The 16186-nt window shown below is 38.7% G+C and overlaps 1 long non-coding RNA gene across 2 annotated transcripts in view; it reads right to left on the bottom strand.

The window, feature by feature from the left end:
- Positions 1 to 366: 366 nt before the first annotated feature.
- Positions 367 to 16186, bottom strand: part of LOC131494421 (uncharacterized) — a 210712-nt gene continuing 194892 nt past the window's right edge. For both annotated transcript variants that reach the window (XR_009253391.1, XR_009253393.1), the window contains exons 4-5: positions 14680 to 14745; positions 367 to 461 (exon numbers count right to left, since the gene is read on the bottom strand). This is a non-coding gene — a long non-coding RNA (uncharacterized LOC131494421). The remainder of the gene's footprint in view (positions 462 to 14679; positions 14746 to 16186) is intronic.

Genomic DNA, 16186 nt, shown 5'->3' with positions numbered 1-16186 from the left:
AGAACTATGTGAAACTGAATTAGGAGATTGATCAGTGGGGGCTGGAAGGGCAGTGGACTCCATAGGGGTCAGAAGCCTATAAAGTGAGTCCACAGGTCAGCTCCAATGTGCATGAGCTGTGGTGGCACCCAGAGCCCTCATGAACTTCAGGGCATAAAGCCCTCGGCTACACTCTGCCTTCCACATATCATACAATTCCCACAAGCAGGAATACAGTTAAGAGAATTCTAGAAATTGCAGTTCCAGCTTAGCTCATTTGCCATGGCACACAGTCATCCCTTTGTCATCCCACCACACAGTCTAACCCTTCTTTATTTACAAGTCCTTCTTTATTTAGAAGTTAAAAAAAAATCTCAGAGTACCTGGGTGGTTTGGTTGGTTGGCATCCAGCTCTTGATCTCAGCTCAGGTCTTGGTCTCAGGATTGTCCCACATTGGGGTCCATGATGGGCACGGAGCCTACTTAAAAAAAAAAAAAGTTAAATAAATCTCTTTTAACCTTATTTAACTTCTAAATAAAGAAGAGCAAAATCATCCTTCCACCTAAATGATGCAGCTATCTTTCATACAACTGAAAACATGCAAACTCTCTCAACAAAAAATAATACAAAGATATCTCCCTGGAGGGGCCAAGATGGCAGAACAGCATAGAAGTTTTGTTTTGTTTTGTTTTTTGCATCTCTCCTCCCTGAAATGCATCCAGATCAACAGCAAACCATCTTGCACACCTAGAAAACTGATTTGAGGATTAACACAACAATCTGCGCAACCTGAACCACAGAACTCAGCGGGTACACAGCACGGAGAGGTGAACTGGGGGAGAGAAGCTGCGGAGGGCAGGGAGCTGTTTTGCTTTCAGAGAGAGGATGGAGATGGGGGGAGAGTACAGGAAAAGCACCCTCTCCCCCCACCAAAAGCAGCTGGAGAGAAAGTGGAAAAGAGGGAAACAGCTACAGACACTGAACAAAAAAGGGAGAAAGGAAAAAGGAGTGTTTAAATTCCATTAAGACTATAAACAGGGGGAGCAGAGTCTGAAACTCCGCAGCTCGATACCTGGCGGTGCTCTGCTGGGAATGGCGAATCCCCAGGAGCAGAGACTGAGGTCTATTGTCCTCAGGCCACACAGGGAGTGGCTTTTCCCCTGCTGGGAGGACATCTGGTAGAGGCTGTGTGGCCACCCAGTCCCAGCAGACCCAAGAGGACAACCACATTTGCTGGTGCTGGAACAAAGTCGTTAAGGGTGAAGCCCGGTGCCAGATGTGTGTCGTGATTTTCCATAATCCCTGAAACGCTGCTGCCACACCATCTCACGAACTTTTCCTGGGGCAGGCTGGCACACAGTTCCACTCTCTGGGCATCAGCAGCAGCGCAGTCCCACAAACGTTCCTGGGTGTGGCCAGCACCCAACCTTCCTTGGTGAGACCCTCCCCCAGAAGGTCTGAGCCGGTCAAAGCTGCAGTCCCTCAGAAGGGAGGGGTTGGGAAACACAGCCGCATCTGAGATAAAACTCGGGAGGGAGGTGTCACCTCGCAGCCTGCCGGCTTGGTCAGACAGTATAGAAGTGGGGAGTGGACAGAAGCCCAGGACAAAGGACAGGTGCTTGATTGCCTGTTGCCAAGAGCACGGAGTTCCAACACCAGAGACTAAGTCGTTGGGTGACACCATTTTCTCCCCTCCCGCGCATGCGCATACACACCTAGACAAGCCACCGCAATCCACCCCAGTAAGCTAAGCAGCGCCACCTAGTGGAGAATGAAGCTGTTACACTAAACGCTGCCCAACTGGGCCAACTGCGCTGTTGAGGAACACCAGTCTCTCTGCCTGCTTAGTTTACAGACTATAAAGTGCTTAGTAGTTTGACTTCTACAGGAAACCAGATGTAATTTCAATCGTACTCCATTCGGTTTGTTGGTCCTTTTATTCAATTTTTTTTCTTTTCTTTTCTTATTCTTGAATATAGAAACAGAAAAAATTTATTTTTTTCATTTTTATCAAAAAGATTTTTCTTTAACTTTTTTCTACTATATTTTTCACCTTTTTGTAAATTTTTTCAATTCTGTTTTACTTTCATAATTTCATTTTAGTCTATTTTATTCTATTCATTTTTTCAAATTTTCAAACATTTTCCTTTTTTTCCTTTTTTCCTTTTTTCCCCTTTGTCTTTTCTTTTCTTATCTTTCCCATTTTTCTTTAATCTATCAAGCTTCTTTCAACAACCAGACCAAAACACACCTAGAATCTAGCATCCTTTATTTGATTTCTTTGTGTTATTTTTAATTTTTTAATTGTTTTGTTTTTTACTTTATTAATTCCTTTTCTTCCTTCAAACTGACAAAATGAAGGAATTCACCCCAAAAGAAAGAACAGGAAGAAATGACAGCCAGGCACTTAATCAACACAGATACAAGCAAGATGTCTGAACCCGGATTTAGAATCATGAAAATAAGAATACTAGCTGGGATTGAAAGTAGATTAGAATCCCTTTCTGTGGAGATAAAAGAAGTAAAAGCTAGTCAGGATGAAGTAAAAAATGCTATAATTAACCTACAATCTTCAATGGATGCCATGGTGGCAAGGATGGATGAGTTAGAGGAGAGAATCCAGGATATAGAGGACAGACTTATGGAGAATAATAAAGCAGAAGAAAAGAGGGAAACTAAGGCAAAAGAGCATGAAATAAAAATTAGAGAACTCAGTGACTCATTAAAAAGGAATAACATCAGAATCATATGGGTCCCAGAAGATGAAGAGAGAGAAAAAGGAGTGGAAAATTTGTGGGCAAATCAGACCATAAAACTTTCCTAACCTGAGGAAAGACACAGACATCAAAACCCTGGAAGCACAGAGGACTCCCATTAGATTCAACAAAAACCGGCCATCAATAAGACATCATAGTCAAATTCACAAAATAATCAGGCAAGGAAAGAATCATGAAAGCAGCAAGGGACAAAAAGTCCTTAACCTACAAGGGAAGACAGATCAGGTTTGCAGCAGACCTACCCACAGAAACTGGGCAGGCCAGAAAGGAGTGGCAGGATATATTCAATGTGCTGAATCAGAAAAATATGTAGCCAAGAATTCTTTATCCAGCAAGGCTGTCATTCAAAATAGAAGGAGAGATTAAAAGTTTCCCAAACAAAAATTAAAGGAGTTCATGACCACTAAACCAACCCTGCGAGAAATTTTAAGGGGAACTCTCTGAAGGGAGAAAAAATGAAGGAGAAAAAAAAATACCAAAAGCAACAAAGACTAGAAAGGACCAAAGAACACTGCCAGAAACTCCAACTCTACAGGCAACATAATGGCAATAAATTCATATCTTTCAGTACTCACTCTAAACGTCAATGGACTCAATGCTCAATCAAAAGACATAGGGTAACATAATGGATACGAAAACAAGACCCATCTATATGCTGTTTACAAGAGACCCATTTTAGACCTAAAGACACCTTCAGATTGAAAATGAGGGCATGGAAACCATCTATCATGCTAATGGTCACCAAAAGAAAGCTGGAGTAGCCATACTTATATCAGACAATCTAGACTTTAAAACAAAGACCGTAACAAGAGATGAAAAAGGGCATTATATCATAATTAAGGGGTCTATCTACCAAGAAGACCTAACAGTTGTAAACATTTATGCTTCAAACGTGGAGACACCCAAATGTATAAATCAACTAATCATGAACATAAAGAAACTTATTGATAATAATACCAGAATAGTAGGGGATTTCAACACCACACTTGCAGCAATGGATAGATCATCTAAAAGGAAAATCAATAAGGAAACAATGGCTTTGAATGATACACTGGACCAGATGGACTTAACAGATATATTCAGAACATTTCATCCTAAAGCAGCAGAATACACATTCTTCTTGAGTGCACATAGAACATTCTCCAGAATAAATCACATACTGGGACACAAATCAGTCCTCAACAAGTACAAAAAATCGAGATCATACCGTGCATATTTTCAGACCACAATGCTATGAAACTCAGTATCAACCACAGGAAAAAAATTGGAAAGGTAACAAATACTTGGAGACTGAAGAACATCCTACTAAAGAATGAATGGGCTAACCAAGAAGTTAAAGAGGAAATTAAAAAGTATATGGAAGCCAATGAAAATGATAAGACTACAGCCTGAAACCTCTGGGATGCAGCAAAGGCAGTCATAAGAGGAAAGGATATAGAATCCAGGCCTTCCTAAAGAAGAAAGAAAGGTCTCAGATAGATACACAACCTAAACTTACACCTTAAAGAGCTGGAAGAAAGAACAACAAATAAAACCCAAAGACAGCAGAAGACAGGAAATAATAAAGATTAGAGCAGAAATCAATGGTATCAAAACCAAAACAAAACAAAAACAAAAAAAACCCCAGTAGAACAGATCAATGAAACCAGAAGCTGGTTCTTTGAAAAAATTGACAAAATTGATAAGTCCCCTATCCAGTTTGATCAAAAAGAAAAAGGACCCAAATAAATAAAATCAAGAATGAAAGAGGAGAGATCACAACCAACACTGCAGAAATGCAAACAATAATAAAAGCATATTATGAGCAATTATATGCCAATAAAATGGGCAATCTGGAAGAAATGGAAAAATTCCCAGAAACATAAAAACTACCAAAATTGAAACAGGAAGAAATGGAAAATTTGAACAGACACATAACCAGTAAAGAAATTGAATTAGTAATCAAAAACCTCCCAAAAAACAAGAGTCCAGGGCCAGATGGCTTTCCAGGGGAATTCTACCAAACATTTAAAGAAGAGTTAACACCTATTCTCTTGAAGCTGTTCTAAAAAATAGAAATGGAAGGAAAACTTCCAAACTCTTTCCTTGAGTCCAGCATTACCTTGATTCTAAAACTAAACAAACACCCCACTAAAAAGAACTATAGACCAGGTTCCCTGATGAACATGGATGCGAAAATCCTCAACAAGATACCAGCCAACTGGATCCAACAATACATTAAAAGAATTATTCACCACGACCAAGTGGGATTTGTACCTGGGATGCAAGGCTGGTTCAATAACAATCAATGTGATACATCACATCAATAAAAGAAAGGACAAGAACCACTTGATCCTCTCAAAAGATGCAGAAAAAGCATTTGACAAAATACATCTTTTCTTGATAAAAACCCTCAAGAAAGTAGGGATAGAAGGATCACACCTCAAGATCATAAAAGCCATATATGAAAGACCTACTGCTAATATCATCCTCAACATATATCTGATGAACCCTGCCTTTCTACAATTTTATTATTAGTTAAGTGTAACATTTTTACAGTGGTTGTCAATGAATAAAACTGCTGACATAGAGATTTTAGGTCTTTGACTATCAGAATAGGAGAAAAGATGGGGATAAAGGCCAGGTTATGGAAATCTGAGGATAGAAGCATCAAGTTGTCCATGTGCTATGAATTGAGAAGCCCAATGAATCCAACCAGCAAAAATATCATCATTTTTCAAGAGACAATGAAGTACAGGTGGAAAAAACCCAAAACACTAGGAATCAAAATACTCAAATTTTAGTCTCAGTTCCCAGTTGAGTGACCTTGGAAAATTTATTTAACCTCTCTGGGCTTCAGTTCCATCTATGTAATGAGAAATTGGGCCAGAGAATCTCCCATATCTTTTCCAGCTATAATCTATTTATAGATTTGTTTTCTGTATTTACTTACCTATTTTGAAATTTGCTGCTATTAGAACTCTCCTTTAAATTAGGCCAAAATGCCAGGGCCTTGATCACCAGAAGTCACTAATCCTTACTTGGGTTAGAATGAATGCTTTGGTTAGATTACCAAACTTCTCTGTTTGTAAGTAAGAAAATATAGTAGGTTTCAAATATTAGGGTGAAGTAGGATGACTGAATTGAATTTATAGATCCCAATGTATTCTATCCCAAGATTGGATAGACAAAATTTCATAGCACACATATAACTATGGAGGTTGTAGAGGCCATAGATGTGATAAGCAGACCCTAAGTGACCAGGAATTGCCTTAAAGCTATAAAGAGGAAAGCAGATCTTTGTGATGTGCTCCAGCATGAACTTTGGCCCTAGATTTCCTGGAAGTATATACAAATAAGTGATAAAAAGGACAGGTTGAAGATAACAGGATACTAACCAGGAAGTGATTGCCAAAAGATAGTGTCAGAAAGAGCCAGCAACATGGAGTCCCTATTATGTATCAGGTTTTGTTCTGACCTTTACAGGGATCACATCCCATAATCTTCCCAACAATTAAGTTGGAATTGTGATCCCATTTATAGATGAGGAAATAAAAGTTAAGGAACTTGCTCATTACAGGGACCGCCACACTTCCAATCACTGACAAAGAAGCAAATAATTGTTCAGTCAATTTAAGATTCATCCAAATGGGGGCGCCTGGGTGGCTCAGTCGGTTAAGCGGCCGACTTCGGCTCAGGTCACGATCTCCGGGTCCGTGAGTTCGAGCCCTGCATCAGGCTCTGTGCTGACAGCTCAGAGCCTGGAGCCTGTTTCAGATTCTGTGTCTCCCTCTCCCTGACCCTCCCCCGTTCATGCTTTGTCTCTCTCTGTCTCAAAAATAAATAAATGTTAAAAAATTTAAAAAAAAAAGATTCATCCAAATGAAAATAAAAATAACAAGTCTTGGTAAAGTATCGCTGGAATTTTCTTTCTCCCAGGGCACTAGCCTCTTTCTAGTGAGGCCCTCCCAAGGATAAGATTTTCTTCTGTTGGTCACTAGACTGTCTCCTAAAGTAGATACAACCTGTAAGCCTTAGATGCAAGAATAGCTAATGCAGTTTGACAATACAACAGTTTGATTTTAGCTTTTCTTTAAAATGAAAGATGTGATTGTCACTTTGCCTAATTTTCAAGTATAAATAGATAATTTTGGGGGGTGTAGGTGATAGCTAACCCTTATCTATCTGAACTCAAAATTTTAAAGTCTTTAGTGGTCCAACCCACCCCTAGACACCTGTTATTTTTGACATGATCAGAGGTCAGGCCCTTGCTTCCCTGACCATTACCACAATCAAGTACAAGTGTGTGCATGTGTCTGTGTGTGTATGTGTGAATGCAATGCAAGCATGATTGTGGGATCACATTCATTTAGAAATTAAAGTTTATGTAAATTTTTATTCATACTTTATGAGTCTTGGTCTCTGTACAAGTGTCTACTCATTTAGAAAAGAAACAATCTACTCTAGCTGCACCTCTGGAATTAGAAAGCTTGTCATCAGACTAACATTAAGCATCTTTGAAAACATAATGTAAGTCTACACAAGGATAAATTTTTAGTGTCACATCCATTGGAAAATAGAATAATACCTAGACTGGCAATAGAAGTATAAAAGAGGAAAAGGACAAAACACGTTCTCAACAGACAAGTTAGAATATGAAGTTGTTAAGACAAGAAGAACAAGACAAGAACGAAGGGAAACACTTCAAAGGTATTAAACAGATAAGGATACCACGCATGAAATAGAAAGAAAGAGTACAAAACCAAAAGTCAGTCTAGAATGCAGTCCTACACATGCAAAAAGGGAGCTCAAGGTCCTTCCAATTCTCACATTCTATAGTTTATGACTGTGTAATTCTAAAACATTTGCTTAATGAATTATCTTCAGTCCCCAACTGACACATCTTTCCAGGTACACAAGGGCTGCTGATTCCCAGGCTCCAGTTGAGAAGGACAAACCTCCTTTCTGGGTTCCACTTGAATTCAGAATTTAACATAGAGCCCATGTGGATCCCACATTTAAATCTTGTTCTTTTTTGACAGGTTAACAGGTGTGGTACATATAGAAATCTACAAAAATATGAACAGACAAACTTCAAAGACTATTGAAGGTCTGGCCTGTCAGATGGCTGGAGGGATGGAAAGTACCCCAGACCCCAGCACTCTAAAACTTTCTAATGAGAGGAGCAACATAAATATTACACACTTCAAACCACCAATGTTATAAACTGCCTCACGAGAGCTGCTCACAAACATGTCCTTTAACAGGAAAAGCTCGCCATGAATCTTTCTTGCAGGCAGTGCACATTTTAATGAATGCTAACATGTTTGCAAACATAATGAAAATAGTATTTCCCACAGAGCAGTGTGAGATTATTTGAATAAAATATCTGCCTTTGGACATGAGTCTCAGCCGATGATCGCAGTAGGATCTGTGCTTTATTTGTGGATTAGAAGCCACAGTGCAAGATGGACATGTGCTTTATGAGTACTGGCTGTGGCAACCTCTCACCCGCTGACATCTGCCCAGATTGCTCCTGGTTTTAAATCTCTGCATCTGAATTTTAGAAGCTAAAACTTTGGCATTGCTAAAGAGCCATGTCTCTAAAAGGGAAAGTCTCACGAGGGGATGAAATTCAATACCAGAATTTCAAATATTTTATCATTGTAGAACAGAAACCAACACAAGAAAGGGAATACAATGAAAATGGCTGGAACACAGGACCCCAACAAACTGAAAAATGGTGGCATTTCAATTATAATGGAACTACTACACCCTTGGGAAGGATTAACACATGTCTCATAGGCAGTTGCCTTGATTGGAAGATACCTTCTTCACTCTCAGGGAGCAGGTTCTAGATCCTATGGCTCTCTGATGGCATATAAGACTGTGTGTTTGCCAAGTGAATGCATAAATCTGGGGGTATTTGTTCCCGCAAAAAAACTGCTTCAGACCCCAGCCCACATTTCCCTCCAAATCCCTCCCACTTTAAAAATTCTTTAATTACTTCTGTTTGCATTTCGTGTACATCTGGCTTGTGTCACGGGCCTTTCTTCAATAATGGCCCATTTTCCTTTGAACAAGGCCCGGCTTAGACATGCCTATAAGTAGAAGCTACAACAGAAAGAATAGGGAGTTAGAGAGCCGATTGGACATCAGGAAGCAAAAGATAACTTGAACTTATAAAAAGTCATAAGAATACACACAAAAAAGTTCAAAACTTGGACCGCACAAGAAAGCAACTGCCACAGATCATTTCTGAAAACTCAGTGGTTTAGCACAATAGAATTTTATCTGTCAATCTCACAAACCCCAATTGACTAGGGTGGGGGTGACTGTGGGTGTTGGGCTCGATGCCATCCTCAGGGCCCCATGCTGACACAGTCATCTTCCTTCCATACATAGTTTCCAAAGTCACTCTGGGTGTCAGGATGTGGCAAGAAAACTTGGGAAGAGAGACAGTGGAGAGTCACCCGAGAAGTGCTTTGAAACAGGCCTGTAAATGGCTCACCTTTCTTTTGCCCGCATCTCAATGGCCAGTACTCAGTCACATACTCACACCTAAAGTGAAAGGAGGCTGGAAAATGTAGTCCAGTGATGCTCTAATAAGGTTTGGCAAAACCACCTCACTATACCCAACTAATTTGGAATAAATTCTTGGTATGTTTCAGAGGAGCTTGACCTGATCTTTACTACATGCAAATTAGTAACAAGTAACAGCAATGTCTGATGATAGATATTAGATTTTTAATACTTTGGGTTTTTTTTTAATTTTTTAAAGTTTATTCTGAAAGAGAGAGAGAGAGAGAGAGTAGGGGAGAGGCAGTGAGAGAAGGAGAGGGAGAATCCCAAGCAGGCTCTGCACTGACAGTGTGTAGCATGATATAGGGCTCAAACTCACAAATCCTTGAGATTCATGACCTGAGCCAAGATTGAGTTGGACGCTTAACTGCCTGAGCCACCCAGGTGCCCCATAGATTTTTGAATACTTTCAACTAATTTTTTGATTCCCCAAATTAGAATAAATTGAAGCACAGTGACAATGTTTAATGCAATATACTGATTTAGGGCCAAGATCATGCCTGTTTTCCTATCCACTCTATCTTGACAACCTCAAGATGAATATGTGTTCAATGTATGACCTCATTGATAAATGTATGTGCTCAAGAAATATTTCTTATATAGATACAAGAAACCTCTACCTTAAACTCAAACTTAAAATTGTCTATTCCCATCATGTAGTGGCCAAGATAACTTTTTTTTGATAAACCAAGAATTATGTCTTTGGCTTGAGGGAAACATAAAACTGGCTTCCACGTCTTGTATATGTGACAGGCCCCTAGAATTCCTAGAAACAGACCTGGAACCCATAGACAAACCCAAATCCCATGAGTTTATAATACATCTGAGAGTCTCCAACCTATCATCTTGAGCAAGAAGAGGCAGCTGGAGCATGGGCTCTGGAGCTAGTCATCAGAGTCTGAATCTGACTTTACCAATCACTATAATGTGACCTGAGGCAACATGGTTAACTTCTTTCTGGTTCTACTTTACTCTCTGCACATTATTGCTGGAAGGATTAAAATAATTACCAGATGTTGGGGCATGTGGGTGGCTCAGGTAAGCATTAGACTTTGGCTCAGGTCATGATCTCACAGTTTGTGAGTTCAAGCCCCACATCAGGTTCTGTGCTGACAGCTCAGAGCCTGGAGCCTGCTTTGGAAGCTATGACTCCCTCTCTCTCTCTGCCCCTCCCCTGCTCATGCTCATGCTCTGTCTCTCAAAAAATAAATAAACGTTAAAAATTTTTTAAAAATAATTAATAGATGTAAAAGCACTTACAAGAGAGACTATCCAATAGTAAACACCTAATTAATATTAGCTGTAAATGATGGCATGCATATGCCTTTGCAGTAGCTGAAGTAAATTATGGTCAGGATTGCCCCATCTGCAATTTCTAATACTCATGAATATCTTTATCAGACCTGCCATGTCAGAATTATGGTTTGCCTCTAAAGTGAACACTCCCCTTAATCCATTTGATATCCAAGGTTGCAAGAATAAAAACTAAACTTTGGAGAGTATTTACTATTTTCCAGACAATTTACATGAACCTCCTTACTGACAGTTACAGAAGTTTAAGTATTTGCTCATGTACCACAGTAAATAGGAGAGCTTTAACTTGAAGACAGAGAATCTTATGCTAGAATCTGTGTATTTTTCAAGGGTTGGCCATCATGATTTCCTACAGGCTCTTGGAACAGACACACCACATTACTGGGGCATCCTCCACAGCACCACCCAAAGCATTCACGCATACAGTAGACTCTCCCCAAGTACATATAGAATAGATGGATACATGGGTGAGTGGATGAGTGGGCAGTAGCTTGATACATGAACCATGGCACAACATTTGTCCTCCCAAATTCGGATACCAGAAAATTTCATCACAATAAATTAAATTTAAAAACCTCCAAGTGCCTTATATCATGATCAATTCAAGAGCACAAATGGAGTGAGTAGCATTAACGAGGAGGCCATTCTAAAACAATTTGGAATGTCTTCACTTTCTTGGACTCCCTGATGGTGAAACAGGCTCCTGATGCTTAGCACACCTATCTGTTGAATATTCACACTGATGGAGGGGGGTAGCGATGCAGAAAATACAGAACATCAGATAATCCAAAGTCATTTATATTTGGCTCAGGAATGCTTTGCATAATAATTTTGCAGCTGATTGATCCTCCAGGGTTTGTTTGTGCTGATATTAAGGCAGTTTTCATTCTGAGAAAATGCTGACAGGATAGAGTGGGGTGTAAGGTTAACATAAATGTGAGAAAATCATTCATTCATTCATTCATTCACTCATCAGGTCCTAGATGAGAGCTTATTTATGCCAGGCATTGTGATAGGTATTAAGGATAGAAAAGAAATGAGGGGGGCACCTGGGTGGTTCAATCTGTTAAGCTTCTGACTCTTGATTTCAGCTCAGGTCATGATCTCATGGTTCTGTCAAGACTTCTGTTCAAGTCCCATATCAAGCTCAGTGCTGACAGTGTAGGGCCTGTTTGAGATTCTCTCTCTTTTCCTCTCTCTGCCCCTCCCCATGCTTGCTCAATCTGTCTCTCTCTCTCTCTCTCTTTCTCAAAATAAATAAACGTAAAAAAAATAAATGGGATATTTATAGTCTTGGCCCTGGAGAGACTTACAAATACATAAAATTAATAGTTAGCCATATGTCATTTCAGTCCTGTGAATAGATATGCCACTATGCCCCAGATTCATCTGTCATATTCAAACACATTGATCACATCTGAAGTAAAAGTTAGCTTAGATATAGATATTTACAAACTCGGGTTATAGCACTGATTCTCATGAAGTAATAATAGTAGACACATATGATACTACTAGATTCTAAGACTGTTCTAAATGCTTTAAATGTATCAGCTAATTTAGCTCTGACAAAAATACCTGTAAGAAGTAATATTATTATCACCCCCATTTTACAGGTGAGAAAACTGAGGCTTAGAAAATAAGTTGCCTAAAGCAACAAAGTTTTTTGGTGGCAGGGCTAAAATTTGAGTCTAGGCAGCCTGCCTCCAGAACCTGGGTTCTTATAACCATAATCTGCTGCCCTCCTCCATCAAAATGCCAAATTCCATGAGACTTAAAGATTATCATTGACCCTTGTAGAAAAAAAAAATTTAAATTAGATCCTCATCTTCACACCTACAAAAGTTAAATTTCATTTATTAGAAAACTTTAAGCATATGGTATTAAATTTTTTGAAGAAAGGTAGTAACTGAAAGAAAATATCTGCAAACTATGTTGCAAAAAAATCATTAGTATAACCTACTAGGAAAGTGAGGAAATGATATAAAGAATTCACTGAAGAAATTCAAGTGGTCACTAAATGTTAAGCTGATGTTCAAACTAATTAGTTATCAAAGAATGGCAAATGAAAAAAAATTATATATATATATATATATATATATATATATATATATATCAAATTAGCAAAAACCTACAGCCTCAACCACACTACGCACTGACCTGGATGTGGAAAAACAAGAACTCATACATTGATGCTGGAAGCAGAAATGGGTAGAACCGCTTTGGAGAGCAATTTGGCACGATCTAGTAAAAGGGTCCACCCCTGCAGCTTCTCATTTCTGTTAACCTTGAAAAAGGATCTTGCCTGACAAAAACTCTTGTAAGGACACATATGCCAAGATACTCGTTGCGGCTTGATTTATAATTGTGGACAAGTGGAAAGCAATGTAAATACTTCTAGGGAAAGGAATAAATGAAAAGAAATCCTGTCCCAACCTAGGATACTAAAACAGTAGTAAAAGTAGGACTTAGTGTTATATCTGTTTATTTCGACATCTGTATGCAGTGCAGAAAGTGAAAAAATCTGATACTACGCATCCACATTTGGGAAAAAACAGTATACATGGATACAAATATACGTGTAGAGAAATACGAACCAAGAGCCGGAAGGACACATCCCACATTCTCACCAGTAATTGACACACATACAGACCCAGGTGAACGGAATTGGAGGATCGAAGGAAGCTTCAGCTTTATCTTAGTTTTTCCATAAAAGGGCTCACACAAATATGACCAAAAACTAATTTTAAAAAATGAGTCTGGAGTGGCAGAAATCTGGTGTTTTAAATATTAACGTGTCTAATTTGTATTTTTTATATAATTTTCAAAGACAAAGAACAAAGATGAGGACATCCTCTTGGGGAGGGATATGTTTATTTAAACTTGAATGTGAACTAGTCCTCATCTACTAGATGACACAAACTACTTTCTGCTTTGGTTATAGTTGTTTGTACGCATGCCTTACTTCTTATACTAGACCAAGCTCTTTAAAGCCAGGATTCAGATCTGTGTCAGCTTTGAAGTTCCTCTAAATCACACACACGCAGGCGTGTGTGCGTGCACACATGTACACACATATACACACACGTGTGTGTGTATATGCATGTACATATACACACAATCACATACCAATTCCTGTATGTGTGCATATGCTTACACATTTACACAAAACCAAACCGTATCTTGTATATAGAGTACTTCCCATAAACACTGATGGAATGAATAAAGAGTTTGGATAAACTACTCTTTCTTTCAATAACTTGACCTGATATTTTTTCTGCTATAACAAAGTCAACTTGGACAGGAATGGAGCAACAGGTGACTAACCAATCCTCTCTCACTCAGGTAATTCATCTATTTCAGAGGTTATAAATAGTTTTTAGCAGTTACTATTTTTGCAAATGGCATCTTAATTCGAAGCATAAACAAAAACATAACAGGAGAGCTTCTTTGGTTGAAGCAGGGGAAATGGTTCTATGCCACTCCCAAATACACACACTTCCCCATCTCACAATTCAGAAAAAAGTGCCAGAAAACCCTCACAGTGCAGCAAACAGAGTGTAACACGTTGCTGTATTTATAGTGAAAATAGCATCGTGTTCCAATGCACCGCTAGCAAATGGCTTGTGCAAGAAGTGTTGATATTTTCCTGTGTCTTTTGCTGTTCTATGCATTAACTTGGCCTTCCTTTCAGCCCCACCCTATCTCTCCTTTGAAACCATTGTCTCCTTGACATGAAAAATGTACTTCAGAAAGCCTAATGGCTAATTACATCAAAGGGAAGAAAGTCCAAACCTCAAACAAGGAATGATTAACTGCGCAAGCTTTAACGGAAGTTATCACACCCTCAAAACTACTCCTCTTCTTTAATAAAAATGTTTCCAGTAATTTATTTTCTGACAAAGTTTGTGTTCTCTGCCCAGGAGTGACTCCTGTTTTGTTCACTCCAGGGTTGTACCCTATCTATGGCTGGCCCTGACCATGGGCAAAACAGGCAGCCACCTACATAATATGATTTATGCAAATACAGCACATTGAGGGAATACATACCAGACCTCATGGGAGAGGAAATCCTGCTTGCTTCAGTGGTGTTTCCCAGGTTGTGTTGCATGGCATCTTAGTGGGTTTGCATGAAATGCAAAAAAACAATGGTAAGGGAAGTTGTTCCATGATCAAATAACCATGTGAAATTTGGGGCTACACAAAAGTAACAATTTTAATTATTAACAGAGATTTTAATACTCTATTTATTCTTAAAACAAGTACCAGGGAAGATTATGTATACATGCATTTTCCTTCTAAAAGCTCCTTGAAAATAAAGACTATGTCTCTAATAGTCAACAGTATATTCCCAACACTTAGCACATTGCCTTTAATATAACAGACACTCAGTAATGTTCTTGAATAAATTGGTAAATCACTAACCACCATCATTGTGAATAATGATATTTTTACACTCTACAATGACTTGAGTGCCTTCATAAGGTGCACCTTAACTATGCCTCAAAAGAATCTCACAGAAATGTAAGACAAGAGTAAAAATCTACACGTCACACATTAGGAAGCTATGGGTCAAAGAAGTATCAAGGAAGAGAAAAAGAAAGAAATTAAAATTTCTGAGGATCTACTATGCCACTACACTACACCCAGGATCTACTTGCCAACTTCTCGATATACATAATCTCATTTTATCCTCACAGCAGTCCTATAAAGTTCCTATTACAGGTGAGGAAATTCAAAGTTCCAGGATTGACTAAACTCACCCCAAAGACACATAGGGAGGCAATGGAAGCACTAAGGGTGGTTCCTGGGTCTTCTGATCCTGTTCCTTGACTTACGTTTAGTTCAACTATTCCTCACTAGAAACACACACACACACACACACACACACACACACACACACACACACAAGAATATTGGGGGCAAAGAAGCAAACAACCTTTGAATAAACATGAAACAGCCATGTCTAAAATATCATACAGACGTCTGGGCATTTTGCATTTTAGTTTATTTATGGATTATCTTTATTTTTCAGATTTTGCTAGAAATGATTCAAAGATCATAGAGTCCATGGTATGAGAACAATCTGAAAGAATTAGAATATATGAACTTGAAAAGATGGTGGCTGAGGATAGACATGATTGATAAATCAACAATATAAATTTTTTCATTGCATCCTGAAATACTATAAAGCCAGGTAAATCTGGGTACACTACAGTGATGTTAAAATGATGCTTCAGAGTAAGTGCTTAAGGTCATGATGCCATGAAAGATAAAAATGTGGATATTCATAGGCTGCTTCTTACATGCTTGACTGTACTAAGCGTTTTATGTGGATTGTCTCCATTAAACCTTCAAACAACCTTGTGAGGTATTTAATTTTATACAGATAAGGAATCCAAGGCAGATGAGAGTTAAGTAACTTGGCCATAGCAACACAGGTAGTAAGTGGTGGGGCCAGAAAAATAATTATGATACTCTTTTTCACACTTAATGAACTTAGCAATCAATTTCAATGGGCTTTGATATATATCATCTCTATTCCTAACACCAGCAC

This window comes from Neofelis nebulosa, chromosome 14, assembly GCF_028018385.1.
Source record: "Neofelis nebulosa isolate mNeoNeb1 chromosome 14, mNeoNeb1.pri, whole genome shotgun sequence".
Taxonomy (NCBI): Eukaryota; Metazoa; Chordata; class Mammalia; order Carnivora; family Felidae; genus Neofelis; species Neofelis nebulosa.
The sequence above is the reverse complement of the archived record's forward strand: the minus strand, read 5'-3'. Positions and strand labels throughout refer to the sequence as shown.